Below are 20,537 nucleotides of genomic sequence, written 5' to 3'. Positions count from 1 at the left end.
GATATCCTTCAGGCAACGAAAGGATCACACGTAGAAATTTATTAGTTGTGTACACAAAATCTTTAATATGTTACATGCAATTAACGATGAAAGGTATTTGTTTATGTGTCATATTTCATGCCTTATGAATATTTGTAATCAGGGAAAGACTTCTGGGACATCCTGCACATATACAGTTTTACCACCAAGTTTGAAGAACTTCTTCCTAATACTGAAATAGACAGACCATGAGGACCTTTTTCTAACTTAAAAAATAAGAACTAAATTATATATTTATTTTCAAATTGGTTTAATTATTGCTACACAGAACTACGGCAGGGCCGACTTCTAATTCCTTAGAATATACTTTTGCTGGAAGGTCCAAATATATCGTGTATGTAATGTAATATTGAACTGATCTTATTCTACACCCAAATAAACGACGTGCCGCAGAAACCTATATTCTCAGAAAAAAAATGATAAAGCTAGGTTGTTTTTATAAGAAAACGAAGTGTAAGACAAAATTTTAAAGCGACATGATTCATTTACCCGCTAAACAACTATAGTTGTATTAAGAAATGTAAAAATTTCTGTCGAATTACAACTTTTTTCTTTCTTTTTTTTTTTTTGTTAGGGAAGGGAGTGGGGGTCCGTACCCGGTTTACCACTTCCGCCGATGCACTCCTGGTTCCAAACACATATGATTCAATCATTCTTTCTCTCAGTTAAAAATTTTAAAAAAATCAACTTACGCAAGGCATCACGGATGAGTCTGGCAATACTTGAATTGTTAGTTTTCTCCAGTTCTTTACAGAGTATCAAGTGAGGCGAACCTGGTTCATTTGAATCTAGCTTTCCAATAACATTTCCTAGATATCTACCGCATGAATCGGTAGTTTCATCAACTGCTAACTATATTGGAAAATCAGCCATGTCTTCTCGGGTCTTCTGTAAAAGCCTATAAAGGAAACGTTTAAAAGTCAGTTAATAAAGAAGCCGTTTCAACTAAAAGTTACTCATAGCAAATCAAAATTCTGCGCAAAATCGTTAGCTGCAGTGCTCTCCTTCTTCATGGAGCATTTTTAGTTGCAGACTAATTTCATGTAGTAAAATTTTCGGTACTACTTCCGAGACCATGTAAAAAATATTACGTTCTACACATATGTAATTCACCATTTTTCCTGAAAGTATGCCACTCTAGAACACTTTTTTTTTTTTTTTTTTTTGTTAAACAAACAAACGAAAGAAAAGAACAAAACAGTTACGTGAAATTTCTGGTGAGATAAAAGATTTCAAATATCAATTTCATGAATTATTCTGACCGTGGGTCAGAGTCCCATAGGTGCAAGGTTGTGAGCAGGGAAATATATGATATACCTGGAAGGGTACTTCCCGAGCAGGCAGAGGCCCATTGTTTGCTTAGTTTTCATTAACATATATCATCTATTTAATATCGCTGGTAACGGAGTCTGTAGCTTACCTATAAGTAACTATAAATTTCATTTAAATATCAACAGACATCTTGAGTAATAAAATGTGACGGATGGATGCCATGTTGATTGTTAACATTTTGCTGCTCTTGCGCAAGCATGTAGCGGATGATTTTTGCATGTGGGATTTTCATTAGGGCGGAGTGTTTAAAATGTTTAGTTCGTTTTAATGTAAAGTGAAATATAAATAATTAGTTACTTTGGGCAAAAATTATAAGTGTTAAAGAGTAATTCTAGTTGTCAAATGTAATAATGTAGCCCCATTAAATGCAAATTTTAATTTGTGATTGAACTAATTACCTGGAGTGGCATTATGGTCTGTACATATAGCCACGGAATGAGCTTTATGCATTAATGGTAAGCATGTTGATGGTACAGGAATATTCTCGAAAAGCTACTTACATACGAGAAGTAGGCGGATGCTCTTAGCAATTAGTTTGGCAGGAGCGCAGCAGAGGGGCCCGAGCAGAAGCGAGGGTATACATTTCTAGGGAGCAGGCGCGTCAGTGATGGTGCGTGTATGCATAAGCGAGGTCGTTTAAAACGGCTCACTATAAGTCACAGTACAAGCTCCGGAGCCATCGATGGATTTGGGGGAGATACTACGTGCCATCGCATAGAGTAACGTAGAATAGACATTTGTAAAGTAACATAGATTAAAGAAGAAAATTAGCGTACAGTAAGGGTATCATCAACGAATAGGACATGTTGAAATAGAGTAGTATAGAACGATTAAGAAGTAACAGAGTACAGTAAAGTTGCATAGTAAACTATAGAACAAGATAGGGTAGAAAAGCAAATAATGGAAAAGTGTAGATTAGCGTAGAATAAAGTGCAGTAGCGTAAATTAGAATAGGCTGCCAAACAAGAGAACACATATTCATGAAGTATGAAATTCTTTTAGCAGGAAATGCACTATTACTGCCTTAGAATGTGTTTCTTAAGAGAGAAGTTGCATTAATGGATGCAGATCGACTTTTGGAGGGCTGGGCATAATTACAGCGTGTGACATACGACATAAAAACTACAATGTATAAAACACGATTTAACTTTAAAACACAAAACAACTTGTGCTAGGTGGCCACTAGAAAGCACGAATGCTATATAAGCAAGTCGGAACAGGAGCGCCGCAGGGGAGCCCGAGCGGCAAAGAGGGGTTGCGTCCGTAGGGAACAGGCGCATTTGCGACGGTGGGTATGTGCGTTCACGAATATTTACTTCCAATATTATCTTCTGCATCATTCTTATTTAGGGAGAGGGGTAACATGGTACATCATTGGTTGTCAACATGTCATGTTACCTTCTTTCATTAATAAGATACCAATAATACATATAACACAAGGATATGGGATCTCCATGTGTTCCAGAATAGCCACACCTGCGTTGTAAAGTATTACCATGAGCAGCTGCCTCTATAGCCCACTCATAACGGAGGCTCTGACATGAACACGTCTTTTTTACTAATTATGTTTACTTAATAAAATGAAATTGGCTGCCCGCGTCCAATTTTGTTTACTTAATGCAACGGTATTTGTGTACAACTTGAAACTTACAATTAGAACTTACCTCAACAAATTTCGTCCACATAATTTTTCTTTAGAGTGAACTCATCGAGGAATCTTCTCTGGCAATACTTGAAGAGGAATTCTCGAAACTGAGAATTCTCCTTCGTTTTTTGCTTGGTAAATGGTGCCTTTAAAGTCTGAGGACTAAAAGTGATCTTTTGCTTGATTCTTATGTGTGTATCTGTTTTAATATGTTGAGCAATTTGAAACTCCTCTCCACATGCCACCTGGAATTAAGAAAGAAATAAACGCTTATAGCGCTTATAGCGTATGCCGCTGTTTATAATGCATATTGTTGAGATCTTTAAGTACGAAGCTTCTACAAGAAGTAGTCTAGTCTTTGCGGCAACATGTGTTTGTGTGTCGGATGTTGTTTGAACATTCCTGACAACCGAAGGATGGACAAGAAAGACACTTCCGTCTCTTTAGTAACCGAATAAGTGAGTTTCGTTTCACAGTCCAAAACTACAGTAAATTTCCAAACTATATAAATTCTAAACTAAACCCGGAAATAACAGTAGATTTACAACTTTCGGTTGTAATAAAGGAATAAGGTCAGAAGTGTGCGAATTAACCGCTTTCGCCAGAGAAGGGTTGAGTTGAGTTGATATTAGTTTAACGTCCCTTTCAGCAGCGAGGCTATATGAGACGTGGACCTACTGATTAACGTGGAATCCGAACCACATGAGCTCCCGCCGGGAATCGAACCCGGGTCTCCCACGCCAAAGGCGGGTACGCTAACCGCTTAGCCACGGAGGAGCTCGCCAGAGAAGGGGGCAATAAGTCCTAAATTTTATCATTTTTTAGTATCAGACTTCCAAACTGTGCTACACATAATAAGCGTTAGTCGAACTCTCAATATGACGCTAAAAACGACTACTCTTAGTATGCCTCTAAAAACTACTGTATATAGAGTACAATAAGTTTAAACGCAGTACATAATGCTTATATACATGGTGTTAAATAAATGTTTCACAATATTTTGGGAACAGATTCCTCACATCAAAACACGAAAAAAAAAAAAAAAAAGTTAATATGGATCTGTGCTCAAAAGTGGATATTTTCGAAGTTATAGGGCGTCGAAAACGTGAAATAAGTGAAATTTAAAAGTTCATAGCTTCACTGTTTCGTAACTTTAAAATAGAGCGAGATTTGTTGCTAATTTGAATAATGATTATAGGATATAGCTTATTGTTTATCCTCGGTAGAAAGACAATGCTATTTTAGATGCATTTTGATTATTATTGAAACATATTATATAGAGAAGAAGGTTACAAACTAATAAATGTAGAAATTATAAATTTTAACAATTTACGCCTGTCATGGATGGTTTGATGGTATAGGCTGACGTCCATACTGGCTAGGTTCCAATTTTAGTGGTCGACTATGTTGTTTTGACTGACTGTCAAAATCACTGACCAAATAACTGACCCTTTGTTTACCATTTTTTTAGTTTAAATACCCTGTTTTTGGCTTTTCACCTGTATAAGTTCCTTACTTTGTATTTTGATATTTTACTTTTATTTTTAGATTTCACTTCCTTGAAAGTGCGTTTACGGAACCTCACCCTGTTTCTTTCTTTTATTTTTGATTTTAAAAGTTTTTAATATACATTGATGAGTTGAACTTACATTACACCACTACTATGGGACCTATCGTAGTCGGGTCAAGGCATCACTGGGAAACTGGTATGTGAACTATCTAAATATCTATGTTTAAGAATGTTTCAGTACTTGCATATCAATTTTTAGAGAGGTGGGTGAAGAGTGATCAAGTACTCCCAAACAGCCTTTCTAAAAAATGATTGTGCAAGTATCGGAGGCAAGTACAAAGAGACGCCATGAACCTAACTCAAAAAACCATCCCGACAAAAGGAACACTTTCTCTGTGTATGTGTGGGTGTGAAGAAAGAACAGCCTCTGCGTTGTTTTTCTGAGCTTAATTGTTCAATTTTCCGCTGTGGTAAAACTCTCATTTCGCTAAACTTGAAAATAATATAATAAAATATAAAGTTTGTCCAACAATGAGCGGGGAATTCAAAGAAAAGCAGTAAACTCTAAAGTTTCCCTATAGCCTCTCTCCGAAATTAAACGCATAGATCTATTATTTCCAATTCGAAGTCATTTTCGCTTCTAGTTTAGTAGTGACGGAGTTCTTGTTCTTTGTAGTCGAGGAAGCGCATTTTGTTTTGAAGTGCGAGAGTCTCATAGAGACAGGACCCCTTCGTCTCATAGACAGTAATCTTTTGTCAGTGTAGATCTTCAAGAATTATTGGTCTCGGTTGTTCTTTCCATCCTTGTGAAAAATGGCGAAAAACAGTTACGGTAAAATGACGGTGTTCGATATAGTACTTTTAAGAACTGGAAAATCTATTTGGATCCACGTGGTGTTTGGTTAAAGGGTGAATTACGAGGAGGAAATGTGAAATTGGTGTATTGTAATCTGTGTCCCAAGAATTAAAATTTTCTTCGTGGAAACCGTAATTTTAACTCTTCCTTTATTGACGGCATTACGGATAGTGCACCAAAAACGATAAATGCGTGAAACACTCAAAATCTTAAATGCATGCCATGTCAGTAAATAACACAAAGAAACCAAAATCAGTTCAAGATTTTCTTTCTAAGACTCCAGTAGGGCGAGCTATGTCATCCGTAAGCGACGTGACATTAAAACGCGTAAAGAAACTTATTGCCATTGCGCACAAGAAGAGATTGGATTTAATACATCTTCTAAGCTCATAGAACTTGAAAACCGCCATGGTGTTGATTTAGGTGATACCATAACGTGAATAAATGCGAAGAATTTACTTCTTATATCGCAGAAGACATGATAAATAACCTAAAAGGTAGCTTGGTAAATGTTAAATATATGACTATTTGTTGTGATGGGTCTACAGACATTAGTGGAACTGAAAGAGATTTATTTATTTATTTATTTATGTTGATAGTGAGAGTTGCAAGGTGGAATTCAAGTACTTGAAAACAGCTGAACTTGCCTGTAGTTCGCTGCAGGAGTTCTAAATTTAATAACAAAGACTCTTGCAGAGCTCGTAATCGAAAATTATAGTAATAAACTTGTTGGGTTTTTGGCAGACGGGGCTTCCGTTACTCTGAGCTCTAGAAAGAGTGTAGTAACAGAATTGAAGAAAAAATGCCCTTGGTTGCTTACAATCCACTGCCTCAGTCATCGCTTAGGACTGTGTCAAATCGACCTACCTTTCAAAAATACTTAGTTCTTCACAGGAAGTGCAAGACTTTTACCGCAAAAGCCCCACTCATTTAGCTCAGCTTCGGGAGACGGCTGTATTAATAGGGAATGAAAATTGTTCAGTGCCACTGACCAGGGTAGAGGAAGTGCGATGAGTTTCTCACAAAAAGCAAACCCTGGATCTTCTGATCAAAAACTATGGGCTGATTTTGAATCAGCTCGAGACATTTGCTACTCAAAATTCATCTCATCAAATCAGTTCTAAATTAGTGCGGTTGGTTCGAAAACAAGTCGGCAAAGTTTGTGTGAGTACTATTTTTTAAAGAAATACTGAATCACTTCTCTAAACACTCTCATGCGTTGCAAAGGGATGAAATTGACATGTTATAAGCCATGACCCCTCACAAATGTTTATACACCTCTCTAAATGATATGAAATCCGGTACTTTCGCTGAGCCTCGTAAGATGTTACTCTTTGAAACAGTTGAAGGGGCCTCCAAATCAAGACAATTTGAAAGGGATAGCGCTGACAAATCCTAATCAATATATATATATATAATAAAAGTAACTGTGGTTTGTCCGTGCGTGCCACAAAGGCTCCGAAACCAAGACCCGGAGACCCATGGGAGTTATATGGTATTGTAGCCCTGTATCTCCCATCCGTGAAGAAGGTTTCGGTTTGGACCAGCAGGGATCCTAGAGTGAGAAAACGCCCTAGCAACGGTGTTACTGTGCTAAAAATGGATTAAATTTTAGAATTATCAACAATCTTGGAAAATGTTACAGACTGTGATAGGAGTTACCCAAAGGTTAACCGAATACGAGCTGTTCTTCGCACATGGAAAATACGTTTACAGGAAATGAATTACTCTCTATAAATTGGAAATTAAACATATAACAGGGAAACTTTTAAAACATAAGATCGGATCTAGAAAAGTGAAATTGCCACACAGTTAATTGTATGCCAGTGATATGTTTAAAACGTAACAGATGAAAGTAAATTGCTGAAGGTAAAACTTAGTCTAATATAAATAAAATGAGTTTGTATGTCTGTCTGTCTTTCTGTGTGTCGCCTGGGGAACAGATGAGTAAACCGAGAGTTACCACGTTTTTTTTTTTTTTTTTTTTGAATTTCGAACCAGGTGGTCTCAGGAAGGGGGTTGTTTACCTGGACATGTAAAAGAAGTAGAAACTTACCGATATTAGTGTCAAATTCATAGTTTTCGCGGTTGCTGAGATCAATAGTAAAACTGATCGCATTAACTTTCAAATTTACCCCTTCGGCCGCGGGCCAGGGGTCAACGGGGGCGGGGATACCGAGACATGTAAATATAATCCAAAATGACCGATATTAGTGTCAAATCCATAGTTTTCGCGGTCGCTGAGATCAATGGTGACGCCTCCATTAACAATGACTTTCAAACTGACCTACCATTGCATGCGGGCCGGGGCCACCTGCTGGGAAAGGAGGTTACCGAGACATGTAAAACTAATCGAAAATGACCGATATTACTGTTAAATCCACAGTTTTCCGGGTCGCTGAGCTCAATGGTGAAACTCAAAAAAGTGTTTACTTTCAAATTTAGCCCCCATCAGCTAAGAAACGGGCCCATACTAAAGAGGGTGCCGAGACATATAAAAATAATCTAAAATGACCGATATTTGTGTGAAATCCATAATTTTGTCTACATTCGTGTTGTTGTTTCTTTTTTCTGTTTAGTAGTACATGGTTTTATTGTGGTTAAAAGCAGGTTAGTTAATGGTTATATTAAGTATAAACCGTCTTTACTATTAAAGTCATCCCAATGGAAACACATCTTCTTTGTCGGATATGCATTCATACAAAATACATCCAATTTTAGAAATGTTTAATTTTTCTTTCGTTGTTCAGTTTGTTTACATAGATATTTTATCTGACCCGTGCGAAGTACGGTCATAACAGCTAGTATGTAATATAATGTAATATAATTACTCATTTAACTTTAGCTTTTCATTGGTGCAAATTTACCCTTTTTAGTGCAGATTTCCTTATTTTCCGTGCATGTTTTAGTGATTTTTAGCGCGTAGTTTGCTGTTTTTTTTTCTTTTAGTACAAATCAATCCGAAGTTCCATAATAACATAAGTGAAACGAACGGGACAATGCGCATACAAAGTACCTTACAACCGAGACCTTGTTAGTCTCGAATATCATGATCGCTATATGAACAGGGTTCCTATTGATGTGGAGAAATCTATTTCCCTGATCTTTGGCAGGACTTTCATGACAGGTGTCAAATGACGTTCACACATAAATAAGGAATAAATAACGGTGAATATTTACATATCTGAACATTTATTCTATAGAGAATTGCTCATACGAAAATTGCACGTCCCTCCCATAAACATCTGAGCAACGTCCCATACTGTCATCATTAATATCTACCCACAAACGAGAAAAACAGCAATAAAAACCAAACAGGTATTATAATAGTTGGGTAAGCTGAAATTGGTGTACAATTAATGTTAGAAAAAAATATATTTTATAAAATTTCCCTGATATCCAGTCTTTTTCCCTGAGCTTCCCTAACCTGGACCATTTTCCCTGACCAGGAAGCCTGGTGAAGCACTTGAAGCACGTAGGAACAAGGGATTGAAAATTTGACTTTTTTCAAAAGGGTTTTATTCCGAAAAATTAATTAGCTAAGCCTCACATCCAATCACGTCTATGATTTTTCATAGGCGTGAAGGTCATAATCACGGCAGCAGTTTGATATCACAAACCGTTCCAGCGGCATGAGAAAATGGGTATACATTTGTATACTGTTTACAATATTTTACTGGTGGGAAATATTGTCCCATAAAGGACCCCGCACTTTTCTTATGGAAAGTGGCTTTCGGCTAATGTTGTTGAAACTTCGCTGGTTGATAGTTCTTAACATGTGGATCAAAAGTCTCAATGGGCACAAAGACCGAAATCCACTCCTTCCCCCCAAAAAACCGCCTCCAAGTAGCTGGGGGGATTGAACTGATTTCAGCATGTAAAACAATTTGTTGTTTTAATCAACTCAAAAAGGATCCCAAACAACCACATGTTAGACTATCAAACTACCCCACTTGACACCGCCCTTTTCCCCCCACATACCCCCCCCCCGCGAATTACCTTACGGATGTTCCATATTACTGTAGTTTATAGTTGCGCGTATCTGTTGAAATACCTACAGTTTTGGTCTCACCGACGATATAATGGGTTTCACGTATCGCTGATTACGAATCTGAGGTAAGAGTTCTAGAATTCAAGATGGAGGATCAATATGGCGGATCAAAAACACGAAACTCCTGAATGTAGCCACAAATAGCTGTTTACTAGGGTATTTTGGGTCGTTGGTTACGAATCTGAGGTCAAAATTCTTGAATTCAAGATTGCAGATCTAATATGGTGGATAAAAACGTCGAAGCCACAAATCGTAGTAGACTAGAGTGTTTTTAGATCGCTGTTTAAAGTACGCAACATTCCTTGAACTTCAGCTACCATGTAGAATTATTCTGCACTCTTGCCCTTTACCAAACCCACCACAGATATCTTAATGCTGAACGGTGTTAAAATAATTCATCATTTATCTGTTCATTATTTTCATCATTTCGGTTTGCAGCATCTAACGTGGTACTTAGCAATGAGTCATCGGGATATCTAATATTCTGTAAATGTCGTGCATGGCCTAAATACCACAAGACACTTGCAACGTGCGCACATGTACCTAATGTACGAGCACCGCTTTGACATGTACAGTAGTAACCTTGAATAACATTTCGATCATAATCCTGGTCATTGTGTTAGTAGACAGAGGATACCGCGATGCAATTCCTTTACTGGAATATTTAGGAATTGATCATTGAATGCCCGCACTCGTACTACCACGTGAAAGACAACTATCAACAGAAGATGCGAATACTTCTCGACTAGTTACTAAAAGTCGATGGATAGTCGAGGCAAGAAACGGGCATCTAAGATCTGTTTTTAAGTTTCTAGCACAAACGTTGAATCTGCAACAACAAAAGAAACTGAATAGTTTCTATCGCATAGCTGGAGCTATTTTGATAAGATACCATCCCGTTATTTTCATGCAAGATGCAACCATTGAATTAGCTAGAGAAATGAGAAATAGGTCAATCATGCCGAACGTTGTTAAAGCAAGAGTGGAGATAGATAATCTTATTAGAAGGAACGGTCAATGGGTACCGCTGAATGATCAAGGCCTAATTGATTTCCCTGTACTTAACTTAAACTACTTACGAGCTTTGACTGTAGGCACATATCAAGTAGATCTCTCATCCTCTTACGTCCATGATAAACTAATACGAGATAATGATGAGCAATTCCAGCTTGACGAAAACGTAACTGAACCGGGATTCCTGCACATACGTCTCTACTCAAGGTTCCGCAATGCAACTAAGCATCAAGTTTTCATAGCATATGTAGCCAATGATGAAGATGACCAGGATTATGATCAAAATGTTATTCAAGGTTACTACTGTACATGTCAAAGCGGTGCTCGTACATTAGGTACATGTGCGCACGTTGCAAGTGTCTTGTGGTATTTAGGCCATGCACGACATTTACAGAATATTAGATATCCCGATGACTCATTGCTAAGTACCACGTTAGATGCTGCAAACCGAAATGATGAAAATAATGAACAGATAATTGATGAATTATTTTAACACCGTTCAGCATTAAGATATCTGTGGTGGGTTTGGTAAAGGATAAGGGTGCAGAATAATTCTACATGGTGACTGAAGTATCAAGGAATGTTGCGTACTTAAACAGCGATCTAAAAACACTCTAGTCTACTACGATTTGTGGCTTCGACGTTTTTATCCACCATATTAGATCTGCAATCTTGAATTCAAGAATTTTGACATCAGATTCGTAACCAACGACCCAAAATACCCTAGTAAACAGCTATTTGTGGCTACATTCAGGAGTTTCGTGTTTTTGATCCGCCATATTGATCCTCCATCTTGAATTCTAGAACTCTCACCTCAGATTCGTAATCAGCGATACGTGAAACCCATTATATCGTCGGTGAGACCAAAACTGTAGGTATTTCAACAGATACGCGCAACTATAAACTACAGTAATATGGAACATCCGTAAGGTAATTCGCGGGGGGGGGGTATGTGGGGGGAAAGGGCGGTGTCAAGTGGGGTAGTTTGATAGTCTAACATATGGTTGTTTGGGGTCCTTGTTGAGTTGATTAAAACAACAAATTGTTTTACATGCTGAAATCAGTTCAATCCCCCCAGCTACTTGGAGGCGGTTTTTTGGGGGGAAGGAGTGGATTTCGGTCTTTGTGCCCATTGAGACTTTTGATCCACATGTTAAGAACTATCAACCAGCGAAGTTTCAACAACATTAGCCGAAAGCCACTTTCCATAAGAAAAGTGCAGGGTCCTTTATCTAAAGAGATAATTGCAATTGCTTTTTTTTTTTGTTTGTTTGTTTGTTTGTTTGTTTTGGTTTTTGCTCCAATAGTATTACAGCCATAGATTTTGGTAGTTGTAATCACAAGTATTTGCACTTTCTTTTTTTTTAAGTTCCAGAACAACTTCAGATATCAAGTTGCTGTATGTAAACGTCATGATTTTTTTACATTTTATTTTATATTATTTATATATTTTTGGCTATTGGAAACTATATAAAACTTTGATGTGATACTTACCTAAGGTTTTTTCCCCGGAATACTCCCTTTTTAAAAAGACAATCAAATTTTCAATTTTATATCACTTTTTCCTACTGATTTTAAATACCGGTACATCATATCATGTCTTATAGTATCTGACACGAAAGTATTTTGTATATGCATTGACTAAACCGTCTCAATTGCGTTGTTACTATTATAGAGGCCTCCGAAATTTTGATGTTTGTGATACTCTAGCATCTTTTGTTTGCAACGCTGAATAAGAAAAAAATTGAAATCTGTGAGTTTAACGACCCAATATTACGTCCTTTAGGCTAAGGGAGACGATGATTAAGGCAAGTGAATAATGGGAGAATTGGTAGAATGAGAAACGGGGAGGAAATGGGGTTGCCCTGAGAAAACCCACGGGCACAATATTATCCACCACAAACTTATTTCGACGGGGATCGAACCAGGGACCCCACGTACCAGAGGTAAGACCTTCACCATTGAGTCACCTTGCCTCCAACGCTGAATAACAAATGTGGCTTTGTAAGTTTTAGTTTTCGTGTCGTTCTGGAATATGTAATAATCAGGTGAAGTTATTTAAACCATAAAACTTATGTTGTATAGGCAACACTTATCTGATGGTATTGAAGAGTATGTCAAATAATTTTCCCTATCGATGCTTGCATCAGACAAGATTTCAGCTTGTGTAACTCACAACGGTTCATACGTATCCTAGTTCAACGTTATTCTGAGATTTTGTGACCTCAATTTAATATTCTCCGACATCATACAATGCGCCACTGTTACTTCTAATATTAATACTGTACTCTGCTCATTACATTTCCTACTTCTCATTCAACCAAAAATTAAAACATTATGACATGAAGGAGAAGTAAAAACATGGTTGCTGCACATCTCAAGATGCAAAATTCCCTGACCTTCCCAGGTTTTCCTGGTCCAATGGGTAAAACTTCCACCGTTACAATGTCAGAAAAATGTTACTTATAATTCTCCAGCATTCTAATTATACAGAAAGGGCATAATTTTGCACCAAACATCTAAAATGAGATTTTCAGTGAACACACTTTGATGTGAAAATGTTCATGTAATAAAACAAGCAACTTATTTTTTCCCCTTCTTCCAACGGTTTTCTTGGCGGCCATATAATTATTTAACACAGAATATTTTTCTGAGAAGTTTTAGTTTTATGATTTTATTAGGTATTACTCGAGAAGACGGTTCTACCAAATTTTGACACATTTCTTACATTTACAGGTTAGGTTAGAGATTTGTACTTCTTTTAGCAGGGCATGCACTAAATGAGGAGCTCCACTACTTGGAGATTGAATTCAAGAGGGCTCAGTATGAATATAATGTGAGAATATGGCATGAAAAATACAGTGCATAAAACACGAACCAACTTATGCTAGGTGGCCACTAAAAGCACGAATGCTATCTAATCGAGTCAGGGCAGGAGCGCCTGAGCGGTAGCGAGGAGGTGCGTCCGTAGGGAATGTGGAGTAAACATAAACGAGAATAGTGGAAGAGACATACAGTACTTTCACTATCACTTCAAATTCATTTCAATATGCTGGGTACTAACAATAATTACATATTTTCACACTCTCATTCCTTCACGAAAAACGTTTCACATCGTATTTTCCCTATAAATTTTCTATTTGGTAGAATCATCTGCTCGCGTGAACCCTTTTATTGCTGTCACACTTAAAACATTAATTTGTACTGCACTATACGTCACTAAGGAACTGCACCTCTTCATATCTCTACAAGCACTTCTCTCCAGCACACATGAAAGTGTTTAACACCAATAAAACAAACACACACATACACACGAAAAAAAAATAATAATAATAAAACTAAAATAAAAATAAAAAAAGAAAAGAACTGAATATTAATGTTTAAGATTTTTGTAATGTGCGAATATGGTCTTCAAATACCAGTGCTTCTTTCTTCGTTTCAGCAACCACTTTCATCTTCTTTTCTTCCAAATTCTTCATTAGTTCACTTCTTCGTTTCTCCGCCATCATAGTTTTCTCATGTTCGTGTCCCTCCTGTTTCTCTCTGCTCACGGTTTTCGTGACATCTCGCTCGGATATTTCTCACATAATGGATCATATCCTTTGTAATTTCTACCTTCTCAACATTACCAGCATTCTTTATTCTTTCCCATACCAGTCACTGTGATTCTTGAGATAAATTTCCAATTAAGCACTTTTTATTTACTGAAGAACCTGTCTCTACGGCAGCATTACCATGCGAAAGTACGAAAATCTTTTTAAGGAATGACATGAGTTCTGATTCAGAAGATGCAATAAAACTTTTCCAGAATGTGTTAAGTTGGGTTGCCTTTGAGTACGGTAGTTATTCGCCTCTCCAAGAAACACTGGATGTGAATACAGAATTTAAAATTTTCTTTTTACTGGATCAGCGAACATTCTAGAAATCCACTTGTTTTCAACAAATATCGCAAGGCAAGAACAAAGTCGTTTCATAGCAATTTCTGGGTTTCTACATATTACATTGGCAGGGCTTGAAAAATCTTGCTTGTAAGTACTAGCCAACCAAATAATCTATTAATCAGACCATTTTGGCAGTCACAGCGTTTATACTCGCCAAATATAAGAAAGTACTTGTCACTGGCAAGCAGGCGAGTGGACTTGTCAAGCAATATAGGCCTACACTGGGATCATGAAACGACAGATTTCTGTTGAAGTGAAATTTCAAAATAGTCGTTTGAAATAAGTTTGTGCAAAATGACTGCAGACATTTCCGACAGATTTGTTTGAGAAGAAGCATATCTTTCGAGGAAACATTCTCTTATTGCTTAATAGTATCACAAACACCAACCATACCGCAAGTTAACACTGTTTGCACTAACCAAGTTCTCCGAATCAGTTATATTAACCTTAGCAACATTTGTAGTTTTAAACAGTACATAGTCTTTACCAAATCTATTCATTGCAGATTCCATTATTTCATAATTCTGAACAAAAAGAGAGGAATCATGAGGTGTTCGGCCTGAAATGCCCTTAAAAATGGTTCAACTTCAGAAGCAAGCAGTTTTAAAAACGCTAATTTTGGACAAATCATTATATATATATATACTAGCTGAATATACCCATTCTTCGCAGGGGGCTGTATTTGGAAGCCAACGCCTATGGAAGTATCATAATTCATTTCAGCGACCGCGAAAACTATGGGTTTGACACTAATATCGGTCATTTTGGATTACTTTTACATGGCTCGGTATGCCCCCCTGAACCCCAGCTCGCATACAATGGTAGCTGAATTTGCAAGTCATCGCTAATGGAAGTGTCACCACTGATATCAGCGACCGCGAAAACTATGGATTTGACACTAATACCGGTCATTTTCTACTACTTTTACTTGTCCTGGTAAACGCCCCCTGAGACCCTCCCTGGTTCGAATCTTGACAAAAACGATTCGCCTTGGTCTGGAGCCTGGACCAAGGTATCCGTGACCAAAATCTGGTAACTGTCGGTCCACTCGTCTGGTCCCCAGGCCGCACACAGACAGACAGAAACAACAAACTCTTTATTTTATTTACATTAGATTAGATTAGATACTTTCGTAGCTTGAAGATTTTCGTTCTTTCTTCTCTCTCTTAGGTATTACAACATACTTATTAAGTTCTTAAGAATTTCAAATGCTCTAACAGCAACTTCATCTTTTCAACCTAACGTATAACATAAAATTTCTTTGGAAGTTTTGTTGAACCAGGACACAATCTGCTCTTCTTGCTGGTATGTTTTTAAATATATTATATGAAACTCTTAGAAAGTCTACGATAATTCCACTCGTTATATTTTATAGCCGTTTTAGTCACGCTGTGTAGACCACACGTTTCAAACTCCAAGACAACTGGGCCACCATCTATATACTTAAGTTCCCAAAATAACTTAACATTACCATTTCGTTCATCCATGAAGACCTGCAAAAGACGTCTCAAGTGAAAAGACAGAAGCTTTCCTTTGAGCGCGACTAATAAATCTGTTACTGTAGAATGTCCTAAGAACAATGATCCAAAACACTTACTAACAACTCACTCTTCCTTGTTACTCCAAAATCTAACTATAAAGCTCATTTGTTCAGTTTGGCTTACTTTATTTAAATTTTCATCGAATGAAATACTGAAACAATCACTATTATATATGGCTGGTTCCAATGAATAACCGGATAAGTCTTTTTTTTTTTTTTTTTTTTTTTTGAAAATTGAGATTTTCCAGGTATCAGTTTTTTTTTTTTTTGGTGAATTCTACATTGTGTAGAACCAGCTAAGGCGAATTCGTAAAATTGAGGAAGTTACAGCATTTGGTTATGTCAAAATTAACCAGGTAACTGCTGTAAAATTTACCTTTAAACTGCTCTCCTGTAAAATTTACTTTTCCTGACTTAGCCGGTTATTCACTGGAATCAGCCATATATATATATATATATATATATATATATATATATAATAGTGATTGTTTCAGTATTTCCAGTAATGGAATAACCAGCCATTATTAAATATATATACAGGGTGGTAAGAAACTATTTGAACAAACTTCGGTAGCTGATTCCCGACACCAAAACCAGCAAAAAAGTTTGTGGAACTTTGGTCAGTGAGGGATAGTTTCGGCGATATAAGGTGCAGGAAGCGTGGAAAAATGAACTTCAGAGGGATGTAATTCGAAAACAATGCAACGTACAGAGTGCGGTTTAGAACATGACACTCGAAATCATGCCTGCTTGATTGAAAAATGTAAGTTTCAAACCTCCGCAAGTTGTCTGCGAGGGATTCCTCAAAGGAACGTGGGGATTACTCGCCAGTTTACAATTATTGACGTCCAGGCCAAACCGCTTAAACTGAAAATTGAAATTTGGAAAGTTCATAGGATTTGTAACGGTAAGATTTTACTTTGACTCGGACATTGACTTCAATCGGTTCTTATAGGGTGGAACTGTTTGTGGCTCAGTCACTTGTTGGAACTGTTTGTACCTGTAGTGCTGTCACATGGTACATAGTCACTTTTCACACAAATTTATTGATAAAAAAGTGATTTACTCACATTACGAAAATAGCTGAGTGAATGGAGTTACAAGCCCCGGAAGGCCCGTTTTATTCCACCCTTACCTACATGATAACACCACGTGACATTACGTCAGGATCGGGTGGTGCAACTTCCTAAACTGCTCCGGAAACTGGGTCAGATGAATCGGTTACGGTTACTGTCCGAGTGAAAGTAAAAACTTGCCTTTGTAACGTACGAGAGGGTAAAACTACGGAATGATTTTTGGAAATTCAACGAGGAAGGAATCTTGGTATTTGAACTTAAATTCGGCATGCTTGCAGGTTTATTAGGTACGAGGCCTTAGGCCGTCGTGTGGGGCAAACCCGTTGCTATTCTGTGCTCAAGCACAGGGCGCCAGAGTTTAGGGGACGGCAAAATTTTGGATTTTTTAAAAGATTAACAATAAAGTAATATTTAAAACTAACAACTCGCGCCACTGCGAGAAAATATGTTAATGTGCTTAATTTGCTTTAATTACGGTAGTTTCTAATTAACTCAACTGATTATTTTTAAAAAGACATCCTCTCCCACCCCCAACCCAACTGGTGAGGATGAACTTGAACATCATGAAACTTGATACCGTTAAACTCAGCGATTTCGAAACTATGAATTCAACACTAATATCTGTCGTTTTCGATTAGTTTTAAAATCTCTCCACCTCCCTGGGGAGTGGAGTATGACCTCACCCTCCACTCAAAGTTGAATTGGATTAAAACTGTCACTATTCACTATTCATCTCAGCGACCGCAAAGACTGTGAATTCAACTTTAATATTAGTTGTTTTCGGTGCGGGGGGGGGGAATAGACTTGTGCGGGGGCGGCAAATTATTTTGAGCACAGGGGCGCACAATATATAAATACGGGTCTGGTGTGGGGATAACGTTTATTATCATATAATGTTCAAACCTGAGAATTCCGGAAGGTAAGAGACATGAAACTTGATATTTGAACTGGAATTCAGTATGGTTATAGGTTTGTGAGGTGCAAAGCTCTAAGTCAAACAAGAATTTTAGGAATGATCCAAGAAATGTATCAAAAGATTGCGACCTTAGCCAATAATTAGTTTTTGGATCAGGGGCCACAAAAGTTTGGAACGGCCCGTAAATCGAGTTTTTGTATTTTTTACGAAATAAGCACATCATACTGAGTTAAGTTATAGTTTAGGTTTGGCTACACTATATGTAAATTCTCCAGATATAAGGCGTAAAAGAAAATGTTTGATTGAATGACATATATTGAATTTTTTGGATCAGGGGCCACAAAATGTTTGAACGACCCGTAAATCCAATTTTCATACTTTTTACGGAATAAGCACACCATACTGAGTAAATTGTTAGTTTCGGTTACGCTACACTATATGTAGTTCTCAAAATATAGGGCGTACAAGAAAATGTTTGATACTACGAAATATATTGAATTTTGTGGACCACGAGCCATACAATTTTTAAAAGGTCCCTAAATCGGGTTTTCGTATTTTTTTACGGAATAAGAACATCATACTGAGTAAATTGCTAATTTTGTTTTGGCTACACTATATGTAGTTCTCAAAATATGGGGCGTACAAGAAAATGTTTGACTCTATGAAATATACTGAATTTTGTGGATCAGGGGTCACAAAATTTTTGAACGGTCCTTAAATCGAGTTTTCGTATTTTTTTTTTTTTTTTTTACGGAATAAGCACATTATACTGAGTAAATTGGTAGTTTTGGTTTGGCTACACTATATGTAGTTCTCGAGATATAACTTAAGGCCTACAAGAAAATTTTTGCCTGAAATATATTGGATCTTTCGATCCAATAAAAAGGGGATCTGAGATGGATGCTAACACAATATACGAAAGGAAATATTTAACCTTATACTCTTCCAAAAATTTTTAAGAATTCCCTGATTTATCCAGTCGATTTGAAATTCCCTGAATTTCCAGGTTTTCCAAGCGCGCAGTAACCATAAAAAATAATACGCACGTAGCAAATAATAATAATAATAATAATACTTTTAAAATCTATTAATGCATAGCTCAGAAGAAAAACATGGTGAGTGCTCTCATATTACGTATTTGTAATCTAGATTGATTGTATGGAAACACACTCAAGCTTTTCTTCTTCGTCATGCAAGTAATTTTTGTAAATGATATAATTATTTTTTCCTATTTATTTTATTCTTATTCCGCGGTGGCTCAGTGGTAGAGCATTCATCTCTGGTGCATGAGGTCCTTGATTCAATCCCCGTTCGCGCCAAGTAAAGTTTGTGGGGGACAAACCGTGTGCGAGGGTTTTCTCGGAGTTCTCCCGTTTCCTCCCACTTTCTTCATTCCACCATTTCATTCATTTCTCATCATCACCGTCTCCTTTAGCCTAGCACGTATAAGTGTGAGACGTAAACCAAAGATTTCATTTGTTTTATTCTTAAAGAATAGTATACTTTTTCTATATTTTGTTTAAAACCTATTTATCAATTAGTTTAAAAGTTTGAAGGGCGTATCGCGATAAATGATCATAATTATTTAAGCTCAATAATAGTTCATTTTTCGTTTTTTTTTTTTTTTTTTTTTTAATGGTAGCAGAATTACACACTTTCCACATCCACACCGTATTGCCCAACAAATGGTAGTAGCACAGCATACCAAAAATTCAACCGTTTAATAGAAAAATAAAAGATACTTACTTATTTATTTTCGTTTCCTTAACATGTAAACTTCTGAAACTCGCTACGTGAAAGTTTTTTTTTTTTTTTTCGACATTTCTAATTTTCGATGTGCAAGTACCGGTAATATTTTTCGCTGATACAATTTATAGTTTCCATCTCTTTCTCTTATGATTATAATTTTTCACCAACAAGCACGAACTTGTGCAGTCACTGCCAAATGCATTAAAAAACAAACTTTATTCCATTTCTTAGAATTAATGTGAAAACAAAAATTGTCCACGAAAAGTGCAAAGGGTGGATGCAAGTGCAAATGTTTGAGAAATATAAATAGTTCTGTACGCTGCTGTACTTTCTTGAACGCTGTTAAACTCTAATTAACAAAAAGCACAAATGGTTTAATTTATAAATGTATATGTAGTTCTAGTAATAGATGACACCAAAGAATTCGCTTCCCTAATTGAAATAATTTTTAACACACGATTATAAACAAAGAACACTTTTCTTTGGCGTTCACTGCTTGGATTTACCACTAGATGGCAGGCCAATTAGTTATTTAGTGGAAGAGCCAGCTGGGTGTGGAGGTCGTCTGCTATAAGTGTAAGAAACTAAAATAAATATATCGAATAATAGCGGATTGTAATTTATGTTTTTATTACTTATGAAATTGAGAATTTAATGCTGATTGATTACAGTGAGATATTACATTATCTCAGTAAATTCCTGTTTAAATGTTTTTAATATGCTGAATTATCACTGTTGGGGATTCCCCACTCTGCTTTTATCTTTAATATTATACGCTTTTCCGTTCGTTAGCGGTTCTTTCAAAACAATTTTCAATTGGTTGGTAGCGACGAGCCTATATGAAACATGGACTTACCGCTTAACGTGA

The 20,537-nt window shown here is 36.8% G+C and overlaps 1 long non-coding RNA gene across 1 annotated transcript in view; it reads right to left on the bottom strand.

Moving 5' to 3' along the window:
* Positions 1-20,218, bottom strand: part of LOC145674457 (uncharacterized) — a 129,804-nt gene extending 109,586 nt beyond the window's left edge. The window contains exons 1-3 of the long non-coding RNA XR_014128939.1: positions 19,667-20,218; positions 3,036-3,261; positions 732-937 (exon numbers count right to left, since the gene is read on the bottom strand). This is a non-coding gene — a long non-coding RNA (uncharacterized LOC145674457). The remainder of the gene's footprint in view (positions 1-731; positions 938-3,035; positions 3,262-19,666) is intronic.
* Between the last annotated feature and the right edge of the window lie 319 nt (positions 20,219-20,537).

This window comes from Thermobia domestica, chromosome 17, assembly GCF_964235325.1.
Source record: "Thermobia domestica chromosome 17, izTheDome1.hap1.1, whole genome shotgun sequence".
Lineage (NCBI taxonomy): Eukaryota > Metazoa > Arthropoda > Insecta > Zygentoma > Lepismatidae > Thermobia > Thermobia domestica.
Note: the sequence above shows the minus strand (reverse complement) of the source record. Positions and strands in the feature narration are given on the sequence as shown.